The following is a 21,983-nucleotide window of genomic DNA, read 5'->3' on the forward strand; positions in this document are numbered from 1 at the left end:
TTTTCTGGTTGGGATCACATAGAAATGTGGTTCCACACTGAAACAGTCTATTAAACCTGGTTTCGATCTATATTTTAGAGGATAACGCATGTTAGGTCTAGGTTGGGTCTTGGATTTGCACTCATCAGGTTCATACTTTCGCATATTTCGCAAACTCGTTGACCAGATCCTGGGCTTTTTCTCGTTTGGATCACGTGGTAATGTGGTACCACACTGAAACAGTCAATTAAACCTATTCTGGGTCAACATTTCAAAGGATAGCGCATGTTAGGTCTATGTTAGGTCTGGGATTTGCTCTCATCAGGCCCACACTTTCGCATATTTCTCATACTAGGTGGCCAGATTCTGGGCTTTTTCTGGTTTGGATCACGCAGTAATGTGGCACCATACTGAAACAGTCTATTAATCCTGGTTTCGATCAATATTTTAGAGGATAACGAATGTTAGGTCTAGGTTAGGTCTTGGATTTGCAGTCATCAGCCTCATACATTCGCATATTTCTCATACTTGATGGCCAGATCCTGGGCTTTTCCTGGTTTGGATCACGCAGTAATGTGATACCTCACTGAAACAGTCTATTAAACCTGGTTTCGATGAATATTTTAGAGGACAACGCATGTTAGGTCTAGGTTAGGTCTTGGATTTGCTCTCATCTGGCTCATACTTTCGCATATTTCTCATACTTGATGGCCAGATTCTGGGCTTTTTCTGGTTTGGATCACGTAGTAATGTGGTACCACACTGAAACAGTCGCCTAAACCTGGTCTCGATCAATATTTTAGAGGATAACGCATGTTAGGTCTAGGTTAGGTCTGCGATTTGCTCTCATCAGCCTCATACTTTCGCACATTTCTCATACTTGATGGCCAGATCCTGGGCTTTTCCTGGTTTGGATCACGTAGTAATGTGGTACCACACAGAAACAATCCATTGAACCTGGTTTCGATCAATATTTTAGAGGACAACGCATGTTAGGTCTAGGTTAGGTCTTGGATTTGCTCTCATCTGGCTCATACTTTCGCATATTTCTCATACTTGATGGCCAGATCCTGGGCTTTTCCTGGTTTGGATCACGCAGTAATGTGGCACCATACTGAAACAGTCTACTAATCCTGGTTTCGATCAATATTTTAGAGGATAACGCGTGTTAGGTCTAGGTTAGGTCTTGGATTTGCACTCATCAGCCTCATACATTCGCATATTTCTCATACTTGATGGCCAGATCCTGGGCTTTTCCTGGTTTGGATCACGTAGTAATGTGGTACCACACAGAAACAATCCATTGAACCTGGTTTCGATCAATATTTTAGAGGACAACGCATGTTAGGTCTAGGTTAGGTCTTGGATTTGCTCTCATCAGGCTCATACTTTCGCAAATTTCTTATACTTGATGGCCAGATCCTGGGCTTTTTCTGGGTTGGATCACGTAGTAATGTGGTACCGCACTGAAACAGTCGACTAAACCTGGTCTTGATCAATATTTTAGAGGATAACGCATGTTAGGTCTAGGTTAGGTCTTGGATTTGCACTCATCAGGCTCATACTTTCGCACATTTCTCATACTTGATGGCCAGTTTCAGGGCTTTTTCTGGTTGGGATCGCATAGTAATGTGGTTCCACACTGAAACAGTCCATTAAACCTGGTTTCGATCTATATTTTAGAGGATAACGCATGTTAGGTCTAGGTTAGGTCTTGGATTTGCACTCATCAGGCTCATACTTTCGCAAATTTCTTATACTTGATGGCCAGATCCTGGGATTTTTCTGGTTTGGATCACGTAGTAATGTGGTACCGCACTGAAACAGTCGACTAAACCTGGTCTCGATCAATATTTTTGAGGATAACGCATGTTAGGTCTAGGTTAGGTCTTGGATTTGCACTCATCAGGCACATACTTTCGCATATTTCGCAAACTCGTTGACCAGATCCTGGGCTTTTCCTGGTTTGGATCAGGCAGTAATGTGATACCACACTGAAACAGTCTATTAAACCTGGTTTCGATGAATATTTTAGAGGACAACGCATGTTAGGTCTAGGTTAGGTCTGGGATTTGACCTCATTAGGGTCATACTTTCGCAGTTTTAACATACATGTTGACCTGATAGAGTGTTTTTTTCTGGTATGGATCACGTAAAAATGTGGTACCACACTGAAACAGTCCACTAAACCTGGTTTCGATCTATATTTTAGAGGACAACGCATGTCAGGTCTATGTTAGGTCTGGGATATGCTCTCATCAGGCTTATACTTTCGCATATTTCTCATACTTGATGTACAGATCCTGGGCTTTTTCTGGTTTGGATCACGTAGTAATGTGGCACCACACTGAAACAGTCTATTAAACCTGGTTTCGAACAATATTTTAGAGGATAACGCATGTTAGGTCTGGGATAGGTCTGAGGTTTCCTCTCATCAGGCTCATACATTCACATTTTCCGCATACTTGTTGGCCAGATCCCGGGCTTTTTCGGGTTTGGATCACGTGGTAATGTGGTATCACAATGAAACAGTCTACTAAACCTGGTTTCGATCAATATTTTAGAGGATAACGCATGTTAGGTCTAGGTTAGGTCTTGGACTTGCACTCATCAGGCTCATACTTTCGCACATTTCTCATACTTGATGGCCAGTTTCAGGGCTTTTTCTGGTTGGGATCACATAGTAATGTGGTTCCACCCTGAAACAGTCTATTAAACCTGGTTTCGATCAATATTTTAGAGGATAACGCATGTTAGGTCTAGGTTAGGTCTTGGATTTGCACTCGTCAGGTTCATACTTTCGCATATTTCGCAAACTCGCTGACCAGATCCTGGGCTTTTTCTCGTTTGGATCACGTGGTAATGTGGTACCACACTGAAACAGTCAATTAAACCTATTCTGGGTCAACATTCCAAAGGATAGCGCATGTTAGGTCTATGTTAGGTCTGGGATTTGCTCTCATCAGGCCCACACTTTCGCATATTTCTCATACTAGGTGGCCAGATTCTGGGCTTTTTCTGGTTTGGATCACGCAGTAATGTGGCATCATACTGAAACAGTCTATTAATCCCGGTTTCGATCAATATTTTAGAGGATAACGAATGTTAGGTCTAGGTTAGGTCTTGGATTTGCACTCATCAGCCTCATACATTCGCATATTTCTCATACTTGATGGCCAGATCCTGGGCTTTTCCTGGTTTGGATCACGCAGTAATGTGATACCTCACTGAAACAGTCTATTAAACCTGGTTTCGATGAATATTTTAGAGGACAACGCATGTTAGGTCTAGGTTAGGTCTTGGATTTGCTCTCATCTGGCTCATAATTTCGCATATTTCTCATACTTGATGTGTAGATCCTGGGCTTTTCCTGGTTTGGATCACGTAGTAATGTGGTACCACACAGAAACAATCCATTGAACCTGGTTTCGATCAATATTTTAGAGGACAACGCATGTTAGGTCTAGGTTAGGTCTTGGATTTGCTCTCATCTGGCTCATACTTTCGCATATTTCTCATACTTGATGGCCAGATCCTGGGCTTTTCCTGGTTTGGATCACGCAGTAATGTGGCACCATACTGAAACAGTCTATTAATCCTGGTTTCGATCAATATTTTAGAGGACAACGCATGTTAGGTCTAGGTTAGGTCTGGGATTTGACCTCATTAGGGTCATACTTTCGCAGTTTTAACATACATGTTGACCTGATAGAGTGTTTTTTTCTGGTATGGATCACGTAAAAATGTGGTACCACGCTGAAACAGTCCATTAAACCTGGTTTCGATCTATATTTTAGAGGACAACGCATGTCAGGTCTATGTTAGGTCTGGGATATGCTCTCATCAGGCTTATACTTTCGCATATTTCTCATACTTTATGTACAGATCCTGGGCTTTTTCTGGTTTGGATCACGTAGTAATGTGGTACCACACTGAAACAGTCTATTAAACCTGGTTTCGAACAATATTTTAGAGGATAACGCATGTTTGGTCTGGGATAGGTCTGAGGTTTCCTCTCATCAGGCTCATACATTCACTTTTTCCGCATACTTGTTGGCCAGATCCCGGGCTTTTTCGGGTTTGGATCACGTGGTAATGTGGTATCACAATGAAACAGTCTACTAAACCTGGTTTCGATCAATATTTTAGAGGATAACGCATGTTTTGTCTAGGTTAGGTCTTGGATTTGCACTCATCAGGCTCATACTTTGGCATTCTTCACGTACTTGTTGAACAGATCCTTTGCTTTTTCTGGTTTGGAACACATAGAAATGTGGTACCACACTGAAACAGTCAATTAAACCTGGTTTCGATCAATATTTTAGAGGATAACGCATGTTAGGTCTAGGTTTGGTCTTGGATTTGCTCTCATCAGGCTTATACTTTCGCATATTTCTCGTACTTGATGGCCAGATTCTGGGCTCTTTCTTGTTTGGATCACGTAAAAATGTGGTACCACACTGAAACAGTCCATTAAACCTGGTTTCGATCAATATTTTAGTGGATAACGCATGCTAGGTCTAGGTTAGGTCTGGGATTTGACCTCATTAGGGTCATACTTTCGCAGTTTTAACATACATGTTGACCTGATAGAGTGTTTTTTTCTGGTATGGATCACGTAAAAATGTGGTACCACACTGAAACAGTCCATTAAACCTGGTTTCGATCAATATTTTAGAGGATAACGCATGTCAGGTCTATGTTAGGTCTGGGATTTGCTCTCATCAGGCTCACACTTTCGCATATTTCTCATACTTGATGATCAGATTCTGGGCTTTTTCTGGTTTGGATCACGCAGTAATGTGGTACCACACTGAAACAGTCTATAAAACCTGGTTTCGATGAATATTTTAGAGGACAACGAATGTTAGGTCTAGGTTGGGTCTTGGATTTGCTCTCATCTGGCTCATACTTTCGCATATTTCTCATACTTGATATACAGATACTGGGCTTTTTCTGGTTTGGATCACGTAGTAATGTGGTACCACACTGAAACAGTCTATTAATCCTGGTTTCGATCAATATTTTAGAGGATAACGCATGTTAGGTCTAGGTCAGGTCTTGGGTTTGCACTCATCAGGCTCATACTTTCGCATATTTCTCACACTAGATGGCCAGATCCTGGGCTTTTCCTGGTTTGGATCACGCAGTAATGTGGTACCACACTGAAACAGTCCATTAAACCTGGTTTCGATCAATATTTTAGAGGATAACGCATGTCAGGTCTATGTTAGGTCTGGGATTTGCTCTCATCAGGCTCACACTTTCGCATATTTCTCATACTTGATGATCAGATCCTGGGCTTTTTCTGGTTTGGATCACGTAGTAATGTGGTTCCACACTGAAACAGTCCATTAAACCTGGTTTCGATCTATATTTTAGTGGATAACGCATGCTAGGTCTAGGTTAGGTCTGGGATTTGACCTCATTAGGGTCATACTTTCGCAGTTTTAACATACATGTTGACCTGATAGAGTGTTTTTTTCTGGTATGGATCACGTAAAAATGTGGTACCGCACTGAAACAGTCCATTAAACCTGGTTTCCATCAATATTTTAGAGGATAACGCATGTTAGCTCTAGGTTAGGTCTTGGATTTGCACTCATCAGCCTCATACATTCGCATATTTCTCATACTTGATGGCCAGATCCTGGGCTTTTCCTGGTTTGGATCACGCAGTAATGTGATACCTCACTGAAACAGTCTATTGAACCTGGTTTCGATGAATATTTTAGAGGACAACGCATGTTAGGTCTAGGTTGGGTCTTGGATTTGCTCTCATCTGGCTCATACTTTCGCATATTTCTCATACTTGATGTACAGATACTGGCTTTTTCTGGTTTGGATCACGTAGTAATGTGGTACCACTGTGAAACAGTCTATTAATCCTGGTTTCGAACAATATTTTAGAGGATAGCGCATGTTAGGTCTAGGATAGGTCTGAGGTTTGCTCTCATCAGGCTCATACATTCACATTTTCCGCATACTTGTTGGCCAGATCCCGGGCTTTTTCGGGTTTGGATCACGTGGTAATGTGGTATCACAATGAAACAGTCTACTAAACCTGGTTTCGATCAATATTTTAGAGGATAACGCATGTTAGGTCTAGGTTAGGTCTTGGATTTGCACTCATCAGGCTCATACTTTCGCATATTTCTCATACTTGATGGCCAGATGCTGGGCTTTTTTTGGATTGGATCACGTAGTAATGTGGTACCACACTGAAACAATCCATTGAACCTGGTTTCGATCAATATTTTAGAGGATAACGCATGTTAGGTCTAGGTTAGGTCTTGGATTTGCTGTCATCAGGTTCATACTTTCGCACATTTCACATACTTGATGGCCAGTTTCAGGGCTTTTTCTGGTTGGGATCACATAGTAATGTGGTTCCACACTGAAAGAGTCCATTAAACCTGGTTTCGATATATATTTTAGAGGATAACGCATGTTAGGTCTAGGTTAGGTCTTGGATTTGCACTCATCAGGCTCATACTTTCGCAAATTTCTTATACTTGATGGCCAGATCCTGGGCTTTTACTGGTTTCGATCACGTAGTAATGTGGTACCACACTGACACAGTCGACTAAACCTGGTCTCGATCAATATTTTAGAGGATAACGCATGTTAGGTCTAGGTTAGGTCTTGGATTTGCTCTCATCAGGCTCATACTTTGGCATTCTTCACGTACTTGTTGAACAGAACCTTTGCTTTTTCTGGTTTGGAACACATAGAAATGTGGTACCACACTGAAACAGTCAATTAAACCTGGTTTCGATCAATATTTTAGAGGATAACGCATGTTAGGTCTAGGTTTGGTCTTGGATTTGCTCTCATCAGGCTCATACTTTCGCAGTTTTAACATTCATGTTGACCTGATAGAGTGTTTTTTTCTGGTATGGATCACGTAAAAATGTGGTACCACACTGAAACAGTCCATTAAACCTGGTTTCGATCAATACTTTGGAGGACAACGCATGTCAGGTCTATGTTAGGTCTGGGATATGCTCTCATCAGGCTTATACTTTCGCATATTTCTCATACTTGATGGCCAGATTCTTGGCTTTTTCTTGTTTGGATCACGTAAAAATGTGGTACCACACTGAAACAGTCCATTAAACCTGGTTTCGATCAATATTTTAGAGGATAACGCATGTTAGGTCTAGGTCAGGTCTTGGGTTTGCAATCATCAGGCTCATACTTTCGCATATTTCTCATACTTGATGGCCAGATCCTGGGCTTTTTCTGGTTTGGATCACGTAGTAATGTGGTTCCACACTGAAACAGTCCATTAAACCTGGTTTCGATCTATATTTTAGTGGATAACGCATGCTAGGTCTAGGTTATGTCTGGGATTTGTTCTCATCAGGCTCATACTTTCGCAGTTTTAACATTCATGTTGACCTGATAGAGTGTTTTTTTCTGGTATGGATCACGTAAAAATGTGGTACCACACTGAAACAGTCCATTAAACCTGGTTTCGATCAATACTTTGGAGGACAACGCATGTCAGGTCTATGTTAGGTCTGGGATATGCTCTCATCAGGCTTATACTTTCGCATATTTCTCATACTTGATGTACAGATCCTGGGCTTTTTCTGGTTTGGATCACGTAGTAATGTGGTACCACACTGAAGCAGTCTATTAAACCTGGTTTCGAACAATATTTTAGAGGATAACGCATGTTAGGTCTGGGATAGGTCTGAGGTTTGCTCTCATCAGGCTCATACATTCACATTTTCCGCATACTTGTTGGCCAGATCCCGGGCTTTTTCGGGTTTGGATCACGTGGTAATGTGGTATCACAATGAAACAGTCTACTAAACTTGGTCTCGATCAATATTTTAGAGGATAACGCATGTTAGGTCTAGGTTAGGTCTTGGATATGCACTCATCAGGCTCATACTTTCGCATATTTCTCATACTTGATGGCCAGATTCTGGGCTTTTTTTGGTTTGAATCACGTAGTAATGTGGTACCACACTGAAACAATCCATTGAACCTGATTTCGATCAATATTTTAGAGGATTACGCATGTTAGGTCTAGGTTAGGTCTTGGATTTGCACTCATCAGGCTCATACTTTCGCAAATTTCTTATACTTGATGGCCAGATCCTGGGCTTTTTCTGGTTTGGATCACGTAGTAATGTGGTTCCACACTGAAACAGTCCATTGAACCTGGTTTCGATCAATATTTTAGAGGATTACGCATTTTAGGTCTAGGTTAGGTCTGGGATTTGCTCTCATCAGGCTCATACTTTCGCACATTTCTCATACTTGATGGCCAGTTTCAGGGCTTTTTCTGGTTGGGATCACATAGTAATGTGGTTCCACACTGAAACAGTCCATTAAGCCTGGTTTCGATCTATATTTTAGAGGATAACGCATGTTAGGTCTATGTTAGGTCTGGGATTTGCTCTCATCAGGCCCACACTTTCGCATATTTCTCATACTAGGTGGCCAGATTCTGGGCTTTTTCTGGTTTGGATCACGCAGTAATGTGGCATCATACTGAAACAGTCTATTAATCCTGGTTTCGATCAATATTTTAGAGGATAACGAATGTTAGGTCTAGGTTAGGTCTTGGATTTGCACTCATCAGCCTCATACATTCGCATATTTCTCATACTTGATGGCCAGATCCTGGGCTTTTCCTGGTTTGGATCACGCAGTAATGTGATACCTCACTGAAACAGTCTATTAAACCTGGTTTCGATGAATATTTTAGAGGACAACGCATGTTAGGTCTAGGTTAGGTCTTGGATTTGCTCTCATCTGGCTCATAATTTCGCATATTTCTCATACTTGATGTGTAGATCCTGGGCTTTTCCTGGTTTGGATCACGTAGTAATGTGGTACCACACAGAAACAATCCATTGAACCTGGTTTCGATCAATATTTTAGAGGACAACGCATGTTAGGTCTAGGTTAGGTCTTGGATTTGCTCTCATCTGGCTCATACTTTCGCATATTTCTCATACTTGATGGCCAGATCCTGGGCTTTTCCTGGTTTGGATCACGCAGTAATGTGGCACCATACTGAAACAGTCTATTAATCCTGGTTTCGATCAATATTTTAGAGGACAACGCATGTTAGGTCTAGGTTAGGTCTGGGATTTGACCTCATTAGGGTCATACTTTCGCAGTTTTAACATACATGTTGACCTGATAGAGTGTTTTTTTCTGGTATGGATCACGTAAAAATGTGGTACCACGCTGAAACAGTCCATTAAACCTGGTTTCGATCTATATTTTAGAGGACAACGCATGTCAGGTCTATGTTAGGTCTGGGATATGCTCTCATCAGGCTTATACTTTCGCATATTTCTCATACTTTATGTACAGATCCTGGGCTTTTTCTGGTTTGGATCACGTAGTAATGTGGTACCACACTGAAACAGTCTATTAAACCTGGTTTCGAACAATATTTTAGAGGATAACGCATGTTTGGTCTGGGATAGGTCTGAGGTTTCCTCTCATCAGGCTCATACATTCACTTTTTCCGCATACTTGTTGGCCAGATCCCGGGCTTTTTCGGGTTTGGATCACGTGGTAATGTGGTATCACAATGAAACAGTCTACTAAACCTGGTTTCGATCAATATTTTAGAGGATAACGCATGTTTTGTCTAGGTTAGGTCTTGGATTTGCACTCATCAGGCTCATACTTTGGCATTCTTCACGTACTTGTTGAACAGATCCTTTGCTTTTTCTGGTTTGGAACACATAGAAATGTGGTACCACACTGAAACAGTCAATTAAACCTGGTTTCGATCAATATTTTAGAGGATAACGCATGTTAGGTCTAGGTTTGGTCTTGGATTTGCTCTCATCAGGCTTATACTTTCGCATATTTCTCGTACTTGATGGCCAGATTCTGGGCTCTTTCTTGTTTGGATCACGTAAAAATGTGGTACCACACTGAAACAGTCCATTAAACCTGGTTTCGATCAATATTTTAGTGGATAACGCATGCTAGGTCTAGGTTAGGTCTGGGATTTGACCTCATTAGGGTCATACTTTCGCAGTTTTAACATACATGTTGACCTGATAGAGTGTTTTTTTCTGGTATGGATCACGTAAAAATGTGGTACCACACTGAAACAGTCCATTAAACCTGGTTTCGATCAATATTTTAGAGGATAACGCATGTCAGGTCTATGTTAGGTCTGGGATTTGCTCTCATCAGGCTCACACTTTCGCATATTTCTCATACTTGATGATCAGATTCTGGGCTTTTTCTGGTTTGGATCACGCAGTAATGTGGTACCACACTGAAACAGTCTATAAAACCTGGTTTCGATGAATATTTTAGAGGACAACGAATGTTAGGTCTAGGTTGGGTCTTGGATTTGCTCTCATCTGGCTCATACTTTCGCATATTTCTCATACTTGATATACAGATACTGGGCTTTTTCTGGTTTGGATCACGTAGTAATGTGGTACCACACTGAAACAGTCTATTAATCCTGGTTTCGATCAATATTTTAGAGGATAACGCATGTTAGGTCTAGGTCAGGTCTTGGGTTTGCACTCATCAGGCTCATACTTTCGCATATTTCTCACACTAGATGGCCAGATCCTGGGCTTTTCCTGGTTTGGATCACGCAGTAATGTGGTACCACACTGAAACAGTCCATTAAACCTGGTTTCGATCAATATTTTAGAGGATAACGCATGTCAGGTCTATGTTAGGTCTGGGATTTGCTCTCATCAGGCTCACACTTTCGCATATTTCTCATACTTGATGATCAGATCCTGGGCTTTTTCTGGTTTGGATCACGTAGTAATGTGGTTCCACACTGAAACAGTCCATTAAACCTGGTTTCGATCTATATTTTAGTGGATAACGCATGCTAGGTCTAGGTTAGGTCTGGGATTTGACCTCATTAGGGTCATACTTTCGCAGTTTTAACATACATGTTGACCTGATAGAGTGTTTTTTTCTGGTATGGATCACGTAAAAATGTGGTACCGCACTGAAACAGTCCATTAAACCTGGTTTCCATCAATATTTTAGAGGATAACGCATGTTAGCTCTAGGTTAGGTCTTGGATTTGCACTCATCAGCCTCATACATTCGCATATTTCTCATACTTGATGGCCAGATCCTGGGCTTTTCCTGGTTTGGATCACGCAGTAATGTGATACCTCACTGAAACAGTCTATTGAACCTGGTTTCGATGAATATTTTAGAGGACAACGCATGTTAGGTCTAGGTTGGGTCTTGGATTTGCTCTCATCTGGCTCATACTTTCGCATATTTCTCATACTTGATGTACAGATACTGGCTTTTTCTGGTTTGGATCACGTAGTAATGTGGTACCACTGTGAAACAGTCTATTAATCCTGGTTTCGAACAATATTTTAGAGGATAGCGCATGTTAGGTCTAGGATAGGTCTGAGGTTTGCTCTCATCAGGCTCATACATTCACATTTTCCGCATACTTGTTGGCCAGATCCCGGGCTTTTTCGGGTTTGGATCACGTGGTAATGTGGTATCACAATGAAACAGTCTACTAAACCTGGTTTCGATCAATATTTTAGAGGATAACGCATGTTAGGTCTAGGTTAGGTCTTGGATTTGCACTCATCAGGCTCATACTTTCGCATATTTCTCATACTTGATGGCCAGATGCTGGGCTTTTTTTGGATTGGATCACGTAGTAATGTGGTACCACACTGAAACAATCCATTGAACCTGGTTTCGATCAATATTTTAGAGGATAACGCATGTTAGGTCTAGGTTAGGTCTTGGATTTGCTGTCATCAGGTTCATACTTTCGCACATTTCACATACTTGATGGCCAGTTTCAGGGCTTTTTCTGGTTGGGATCACATAGTAATGTGGTTCCACACTGAAAGAGTCCATTAAACCTGGTTTCGATATATATTTTAGAGGATAACGCATGTTAGGTCTAGGTTAGGTCTTGGATTTGCACTCATCAGGCTCATACTTTCGCAAATTTCTTATACTTGATGGCCAGATCCTGGGCTTTTACTGGTTTCGATCACGTAGTAATGTGGTACCACACTGACACAGTCGACTAAACCTGGTCTCGATCAATATTTTAGAGGATAACGCATGTTAGGTCTAGGTTAGGTCTTGGATTTGCTCTCATCAGGCTCATACTTTGGCATTCTTCACGTACTTGTTGAACAGAACCTTTGCTTTTTCTGGTTTGGAACACATAGAAATGTGGTACCACACTGAAACAGTCAATTAAACCTGGTTTCGATCAATATTTTAGAGGATAACGCATGTTAGGTCTAGGTTTGGTCTTGGATTTGCTCTCATCAGGCTCATACTTTCGCAGTTTTAACATTCATGTTGACCTGATAGAGTGTTTTTTTCTGGTATGGATCACGTAAAAATGTGGTACCACACTGAAACAGTCCATTAAACCTGGTTTCGATCAATACTTTGGAGGACAACGCATGTCAGGTCTATGTTAGGTCTGGGATATGCTCTCATCAGGCTTATACTTTCGCATATTTCTCATACTTGATGGCCAGATTCTTGGCTTTTTCTTGTTTGGATCACGTAAAAATGTGGTACCACACTGAAACAGTCCATTAAACCTGGTTTCGATCAATATTTTAGAGGATAACGCATGTTAGGTCTAGGTCAGGTCTTGGGTTTGCAATCATCAGGCTCATACTTTCGCATATTTCTCATACTTGATGGCCAGATCCTGGGCTTTTTCTGGTTTGGATCACGTAGTAATGTGGTTCCACACTGAAACAGTCCATTAAACCTGGTTTCGATCTATATTTTAGTGGATAACGCATGCTAGGTCTAGGTTATGTCTGGGATTTGTTCTCATCAGGCTCATACTTTCGCAGTTTTAACATTCATGTTGACCTGATAGAGTGTTTTTTTCTGGTATGGATCACGTAAAAATGTGGTACCACACTGAAACAGTCCATTAAACCTGGTTTCGATCAATACTTTGGAGGACAACGCATGTCAGGTCTATGTTAGGTCTGGGATATGCTCTCATCAGGCTTATACTTTCGCATATTTCTCATACTTGATGTACAGATCCTGGGCTTTTTCTGGTTTGGATCACGTAGTAATGTGGTACCACACTGAAGCAGTCTATTAAACCTGGTTTCGAACAATATTTTAGAGGATAACGCATGTTAGGTCTGGGATAGGTCTGAGGTTTGCTCTCATCAGGCTCATACATTCACATTTTCCGCATACTTGTTGGCCAGATCCCGGGCTTTTTCGGGTTTGGATCACGTGGTAATGTGGTATCACAATGAAACAGTCTACTAAACTTGGTCTCGATCAATATTTTAGAGGATAACGCATGTTAGGTCTAGGTTAGGTCTTGGATATGCACTCATCAGGCTCATACTTTCGCATATTTCTCATACTTGATGGCCAGATTCTGGGCTTTTTTTGGTTTGAATCACGTAGTAATGTGGTACCACACTGAAACAATCCATTGAACCTGATTTCGATCAATATTTTAGAGGATTACGCATGTTAGGTCTAGGTTAGGTCTTGGATTTGCACTCATCAGGCTCATACTTTCGCAAATTTCTTATACTTGATGGCCAGATCCTGGGCTTTTTCTGGTTTGGATCACGTAGTAATGTGGTTCCACACTGAAACAGTCCATTGAACCTGGTTTCGATCAATATTTTAGAGGATTACGCATTTTAGGTCTAGGTTAGGTCTGGGATTTGCTCTCATCAGGCTCATACTTTCGCACATTTCTCATACTTGATGGCCAGTTTCAGGGCTTTTTCTGGTTGGGATCACATAGTAATGTGGTTCCACACTGAAACAGTCCATTAAGCCTGGTTTCGATCTATATTTTAGAGGATAACGCATGTTAGGACTAGGTTAGGTCTTGGATTTGCACTCATCAGGCTCATACTTTCGCAAATTTCTTATACTTGATGGCCAGATCCTGGGCTTTTTCTGGTTTGGATCACGTAGTAATGTGGTACCACACTGAAACAGTCCATTGAACCTGGTTTCGATCAATATTTTAGAGGATTACGCATGTTAGGTCTAGGTTAGGTCTGGGATTTGCTCTCATCAGGCTCATACTTTCGCACATTTCTCATACTTGATGGCCAGTTTCAGGGCTTTTTCTGGTTGGGATCACATAGTAATGTGGTTCCACACTGAAACAGTCCATTAAACCTGGTTTCGATCAATATTTTAGAGGATAACGCATGTTAGGTCTAGGTTAGGTCTTGGATTAGCTCTCATCAGGCTCATACTTTGGCATTCTTCACATACTTGTTGAACAGATCCTTTGCTTTTTCTGGTTTGGAACACATAGAAATGTGGTACCACACTGAAACAGTCAATTAAACCTGGTTTCGATCAATATTTTAGAGGATAACGCATGTTAGGTCTAGGTTTGGTCTGAGGTTTGCTCTCATCAGGCTCATACATTCACATTTTCCGCATACTTGTTGGCCAGATCCCGGGCTTTTTCGGGTTTGGATCATGTGGTAATGTGGTATCACAATGAAACAGTCTACTAAACCTGGTTTCGATCAATATTTTAGAGGATAACGCATGTTAGGTCTAGGTTAGGTCTTGGATTTGCTCTCATCAGGCTCATACGTTCGCATATTTCTCATACTTGATGGCCAGATGCTGGGCTTTTTTTGGATTGGATCACGTAGTAATGTGGTACCACACTGAAACAATCCATTGAACCTGGTTTCGATCAATATTTTAGAGGATAACGCATGTCAGGTCTATGTTAGGTCTGGGATTTGCTCTCATCAGGCACACACTTTCGCATATTTCTCATACTTGATGATCAGATCCTGGGCTTTTTCTGGTTTGGATCACGTAGTAATGTGGTTCCACACTGAAACAGTCCATTAAACCTGGTTTCGATCTATATTTTAGTGGATAACGCATGCTAGGTCTAGGTTAGGTCTGGGATTTGACCTCATTAGGGTCATACTTTCGCAGTTTTAACATACATGTTGACCTGATAGAGTGTTTTTTTCTGGTATGGATCACGTAAAAATGTGGTACCACACTGAAACAGTCCATTAAACCTGGTTTCCATCAATATTTTAGAGGATAACGCATGTTAGCTCTAGGTTAGGTCTTGGATTTGCACTCATCAGCCTCATACATTCGCATATTTCTCATACTTGATGGCCAGATCCTGGGCTTTTCCTGGTTTGGATCACGCAGTAATGTGATACCTCACTGAAACAGTCTATTGAACCTGGTTTCGATGAATATTTTAGAGGACAACGCATGTTAGGTCTAGGTTGGGTCTTGGATTTGCTCTCATCTGGCTCATACTTTCGCATATTTCTCATACTTGATGTACAGATACCGGGCTTTTTCTGGTTTGGATCACGTAGTAATGTGGTACCACTGTGAAACAGTCTATTAATCCTGGTTTTGAACAATATTTTAGAGGATAGCGCATGTTAGGTCTAGGTTTGGTCTTGGATTTGCTCTCATCAGGCTTATACTTTCGCATATTTCTCGTACTTGATGGCCAGATTCTTGGCTTTTTCTTGTTTGGATCACGTAAAAATGTGGTACCACACTGAAACAGTCCATTAAACCTGGTTTCGATCAATATTTTAGAGGATAACGCATGTTAGGTCTAGGATAGGTCTGAGGTTTGCACTCATCAGGCTCATACATTCACATTTTCCGCATACTTGTTGGCCAGATCCCGGGCTTTTTCGGGTTTGGATCACGTGGTAATGTGGTATCACAATGAAACAGTCTACTAAACCTGGTTTCGATCAATATTTTAGAGGATAACGCATGTTAGGTCTAGGTTAGGTCTTGGATTTGCACTCATCAGGCTCATACTTTCGCATATTTCTCATACTTGATGGCCATATGCTGGGCTTTTTTTGGATTGGATCACGTAGTAATGTGGTACCACACTGAAACAATCCATTGAACCTGGTTTCGATCAATATTTTAGAGGATAACGCATGTTAGGTCTAGGTTAGGTCTTGGATTTGCTGTCATCAGGTTCATACTTTCGCACATTTCACATACTTGATGGCCAGTTTCAGGGCTTTTTCTGGTTGGGATCACATAGTAATGTGGTTCCACACTGAAAGAGTCCATTAAACCTGGTTTCGATCTATATTTTAGAGGATAACGCATGTTAGGTCTAGGTTAGGTCTTGGATTTGCACTCATCAGGCTCATACTTTCGCAAATTTCTTATACTTGATGGCCAGATCCTGGGCTTTTACTGGTTTCGATCACGTAGTAATGTGGTACCACACTGACACAGTCGACTAAACCTGGTCTCGATCAATATTTTAGAGGATAACGCATGTTAGGTCTAGGTTAGGTCTTGGATTTGCTCTCATCAGGCTCATACTTTGGCATTCTTCACGTACCTGTTGAACAGATCCTTTGCTTTTTCTGGTTTGGAACACATAGAAATGTGGTACCACACTGAAACAGTCAATTAAACCTGGTTTCGATCAATATTTTAGAGGATAACGCATGTTAGGTCTAGGTTTGGTCTTGGATTTGCTCTCATCAGGCTTATACTTTCGCATATTTCTCGTACTTGATGGCCAGATTCTTGGCTTTTTCTTGTTTGGATCACGTAAAAATGTGGTACCACACTGAAACAGTCCATTAAACCTGGTTTCGATCAATATATTAGAGGATAACGCATGTTAGGTCTAGGTCAGGTCTTGGGTTTGCAATCATCAGGCTCATACTTTCGCATATTTCTCATACTTGATGGCCAGATCCTGGGCTTTTTCTGGTTTGGATCACGTAGTAATGTGGTTCCACACTGAAACAGTCCATTAAACCTGGTTTCGATCTATATTTTAGTGGATAACGCATGCTAGGTCTAGGTTAGGTCTGGGATTTGTTCTCATCAGGCTCATACTTTCGCAAATTTCTTATACTTGATGGCCAGATCCTGGGCTTTTTCTGGTTTGGATCACGTAGTAATGTGGTACCACACTGAAACAGTCCATTAAACCTGGTTTCGATCAATATTTTAGAGGATTACGCATGTTAGGTCTAGGTTAGGTCTGGGATTTGCTCTCATCAGGCTCATACTTTCGCACATTTCTCATACTTGATGGCCAGTTTCAGGGCTTTTTCTGGTTGGGATCACATAGTAATGTGGTTCCACACTGAAACAGTCCATTAAACCTGGTTTCGATCAATATTTTAGAGGATAACGCATGTTAGGTCTAGGTTAGGTCTTGGATTTGCTCTCATCAGGCTCATACTTTGGTATTCTTCACATACTTGTTGAACAGATCCTTTGCTTTTTCTGGTTTGGAACACATAGAAATGTGGTACCACACTGAAACAGTCAATTAAACCTGGTTTCGATCAATATTTTAGAGGATAACGCATGTTAGGTCTAGGTTTGGTCTTGGATTTGCTCTCATCAGGCTTATACTTTCGCATATTTCTCGTACTTGATGGCCAGATTCTGGGCTTCTTCTTGTTTGGATCACGTAAAAATGTGGTAGCACACTGAAACAGTCCATTAAACCTGGTTTCGATCAATATTTTAGAGGATAACACATGTTAGGTCTAGGTCAGGCCTTGGGTTTGCACTCATCAGGCTCATACTTTCGCATATTTCTCATACTTGATGGCGAGATCCTGGGCTTTTTCTGGTTTGGGTCACGTAGTAATGTGGTTCCACACCGAAACAGTCCATTAAACCTGGTTTCGATCTGTATTTTAGTGGATAACGCATGCTAGGTCTAGGTTAGGTCTGGGATTTGACGTCATTAGGGTCATACTTTCGCAGTTTTGACATACATGTTGACCTGATAGAGTGTTTTTTTCTGGTATGGATCACGTAAAAATGTGGTACCACACTGAAACAGTCCATTAAACCTGGTTTGGATCAATATTTTAGAGGATAACGCATGTCAGGTCTATGTTAGGTCTGGGATTTGCTCTCATCAGGCTCACACTTTCGCATATTTCTCATACTTGATGATCAGATTCTGGGCTTTTTCTGGTTTGGATCACGCAGTAATGTGGTACCACACTGAAACAGTCTATAAAACCTGGTTTCGATGAATATTTTAGAGGACAACGAATGTTAGGTCTAGGTTGGGTCTTGGATTTGCTCTCATCTGGCTCATACTTTCGCATATTTCTCATACTTGATGTACAGATACTGGGCTTTTTCTGGTTTGGATCACGTAGTAATGTGGTACCACACTGAAACAGTCTATTAATCCTGGTTTCGATCAATATTTTAGAGGATAACGCATGTTAGGTCTAGGTCAGGTCTTGGGTTTGCACTCATCAGGCTCATACTTTCGCATATTTCCCATACTTGATGGCCAGATCATGGGCTTTTTCTGATTTGGATCACGTAGTAATGTGGTTTCACACTGAAACAGTCCATTAAACCTGGTTTCGATCTATATTTTAGTGGATAACGCATGCTAGGTCTAGGTTAGGTCTGGGATTTGACCTCATTAGGGTCATACTTTCGCAGTTTTAACATACATGTTGACCTGATAGAGTGTTTTTTTCTGGTATGGATCACGTAAAAATGTGGTACCACACTGAAACAGTCCATTAAACCTGGTTTCCATCAATATTTTAGAGGATAACGCATGTTAGCTCTAGGTTAGGTCTTGGATTTGCACTCATCAGCCTCATACATTCGCATATTTCTCATACTTGATGGCCAGATACTGGGCTTTTCCTGGTTTGGATCACGCAGTAATGTGATACCTCACTGAAACAGTCTATTGAACCTGGTTTCGATGAATATTTTAGAGGACAACGCATGTTAGGTCTAGGTTGGGTCTTGGATTTGCTCTCATCTGGCTCATACTTTCGCATATTTCTCATACTTGATGTACAGATACTGGGCTTTTTCTGGTTTGGATCACGTAGTAATGTGGTACCACTGTGAAACAGTCTATTAATCCTGGTTTTGAACAATATTTTAGAGGATAGCGCATGTTAGGTCTAGGATAGGTCTGAGGTTTGCTCTCATCAGGCTCATACATTCACATTTTCCGCATACTTGTTGGCCAGATCCCGGGCTTTTTCGGGTTTGGATCACGTGGTAATGTGGTATCACAATGAAACAGTCTACTAAACCTGGTTTCGATCAATATTTTAGAGGATAACGCATGTTAGGTCTAGGTTAGGTCTTGGATTTGCACTCATCAGGCTCATACTTTCGCATATTTCTCATACTTGATGGCCATATGCTGGGCTTTTTTTGGATTGGATCACGTAGTAATGTGGTACCACACTGAAACAATCCATTGAACCTGGTTTCGATCAATATTTTAGAGGATAACGCTTGTTAGGTCTAGGTTAGGTCTTGGATTTGCTCTCATCAGGTTCATACTTTCGCACATTTCACATACTTGATGGCCAGTTTCAGGGCTTTTTCTGGTTGGGATCACATAGTAATGTGGTTCCACACTGAAAGAGTCCATTAAACCTGGTTTCGATCTATATTTTAGAGGATAACGCATGTTAGGTCTAGGTTAGGTCTTGGATTTGCACTCATCAGGCTCATACTTTCGCAAATTTCTTATACTTGATGGCCAGATCCTGGGCTTTTACTGGTTTCGATCACGTAGTAATGTGGTACCACACTGACACAGTCGACTAAACCTGGTCTCGATCAATATTTTAGAGGATAACGCATGTTAGGTCTAGGTTAGGTCTTGGATTTGCTCTCATCAGGCTCATACTTTGGCATTCTTCACGTACTTGTTGAACAGATCCTTTGCTTTTTCTGGTTTGGAACACATAGAAATGTGGTACCACACTGAAACAGTCAATTAAACCTGGTTTCGATCAATATTTTAGAGGATAACGCATGTTAGGTCTAGGTTTGGTCTTGGATTTGCTCTCATCAGGCTTATACTTTCGCATATTTCTCGTACTTGATGGCCAGATTCTTGGCTTTTTCTTGTTTGGATCACGTAAAAATGTGGTACCACACTGAAACAGTCCATTAAACCTGGTTTCGATCAATATTTTAGAGGATAACGCATGTTAGGTCTAGGTCAGGTCTTGGGTTTGCAATCATCAGGCTCATACTTTCGCATATTTCTCATACTTGATGGCCAGATCCTGGGCTTTTTCTGGTTTGGATCACGTAGTAATGTGGTTCCACACTGAAACAGTCCATTAAACCTGGTTTCGATCTATATTTTAGTGGATAACGCATGCTAGGTCTAGGTTAGGTCTGGGATTTGTTCTCATCAGGCTCATACTTTCGCAAATTTCTTATACTTGATGGCCAGATCCTGGGCTTTTTCTGGTTTGGATCACGTAGTAATGTGGTACCACACTGAAACAGTCCATTAAACCTGGTTTCGATCAATATTTTAGAGGATTACGCATGTTAGGTCTAGGTTAGGTCTGGGATTTGCTCTCATCAGGCTCATACTTTCGCACATTTCTCATACTTGATGGCCAGTTTCAGGGCTTTTTCTGGTTGGGATCACATAGTAATGTGGTTCCACACTGAAACAGTCCATTAAACCTGGTTTCGATCAATATTTTAGAGGATAACGCATGTTAGGTCTAGGTTAGGTCTTGGATTTGCTCTCATCAGGCTCATACTTTGGTATTCTTCACATACTTGTTGAACAGATCCTTTGCTTTTTCTGGTTTGGAACACATAGAAATGTGGTACCACACTGAAACAGTCAATTAAACCTGGTTTCGATCAATATTTTAGAGGATAACGCATGTTAGGTCTAGGTTTGGTCTTGGATTTGCTCTCATCAGGCTTATACTTTCGCATATTTCTCGTACTTGATGGCCAGATTCTGGGCTTCTTCTTGTTTGGATCACGTAAAAATGTGGTAGCACACTGAAACAGTCCATTAAACCTGGTTTCGATCAATATTTTAGAGGATAACGCATGTTAGGTCTAGGTCAGGCCTTGGGTTTGCACTCATCAGGCTCATACTTTCGCATATTTCTCATACTTGATGGCGAGATCCTGGGCTTTTTCTGGTTTGGGTCACGTAGTAATGTGGTTCCACACCGAAACAGTCCATTAAACCTGGTTTCGATCTGTATTTTAGTGGATAACGCATGCTAGGTCTAGGTTAGGTCTGGGATTTGACCTCATTAGGGTCATACTTTCGCAGTTTTAACATACATGTTGACCTGATAGAGTGTTTTTTTCTGGTATGGATCACGTAAAAATGTGGTACCACACTGAAACAGTCCATTAAACCTGGTTTGGATCAATATTTTAGAGGATAACGCATGTCAGGTCTATGTTAGGTCTGGGATTTGCTCTCATCAGGCTCACACTTTCGCATATTTCTCATACTTGATGATCAGATTCTGGGCTTTTTCTGGTTTGGATCACGCAGTAATGTGGTACCACACTGAAACAGTCTATAAAACCTGGTTTCGATGAATATTTTAGAGGACAACGAATGTTAGGTCTAGGTTGGGTCTTGGATTTGCTCTCATCTGGCTCATACTTTCGCATATTTCTCATACTTGATGTACAGATACTGGGCTTTTTCTGGTTTGGATCACGTAGTAATGTGGTACCACACTGAAACAGTCTATTAATCCTGGTTTCGATCAATATTTTAGAGGATAACGCATGTTAGGTCTAGGTCAGGTCTTGGGTTTGCACTCATCAGGCTCATACTTTCGCATATTTCCCATACTTGATGGCCAGATCATGGGCTTTTTCTGATTTGGATCACGTAGTAATGTGGTTTCACACTGAAACAGTCCATTAAACCTGGTTTCGATCTATATTTTAGTGGATAACGCATGCTAGGTCTAGGTTAGGTCTGGGATTTGACCTCATTAGGGTCATACTTTCGCAGTTTTAACATACATGTTGACCTGATAGAGTGTTTTTTTCTGGTATGGATCACGTAAAAATGTGGTACCACACTGAAACAGTCCATTAAACCTGGTTTCGATCAATATTTTAGAGGATAACGCATGTTAGGTCTAGGTTAGGTCTTGGATTTGCACTCATCAGCCTCATACATTCGCATA

Source organism: Colletes latitarsis, chromosome 4 (assembly GCF_051014445.1).
Source record: "Colletes latitarsis isolate SP2378_abdomen chromosome 4, iyColLati1, whole genome shotgun sequence".
In the NCBI taxonomy this organism is placed as follows: Eukaryota; Metazoa; Arthropoda; class Insecta; order Hymenoptera; family Colletidae; genus Colletes; species Colletes latitarsis.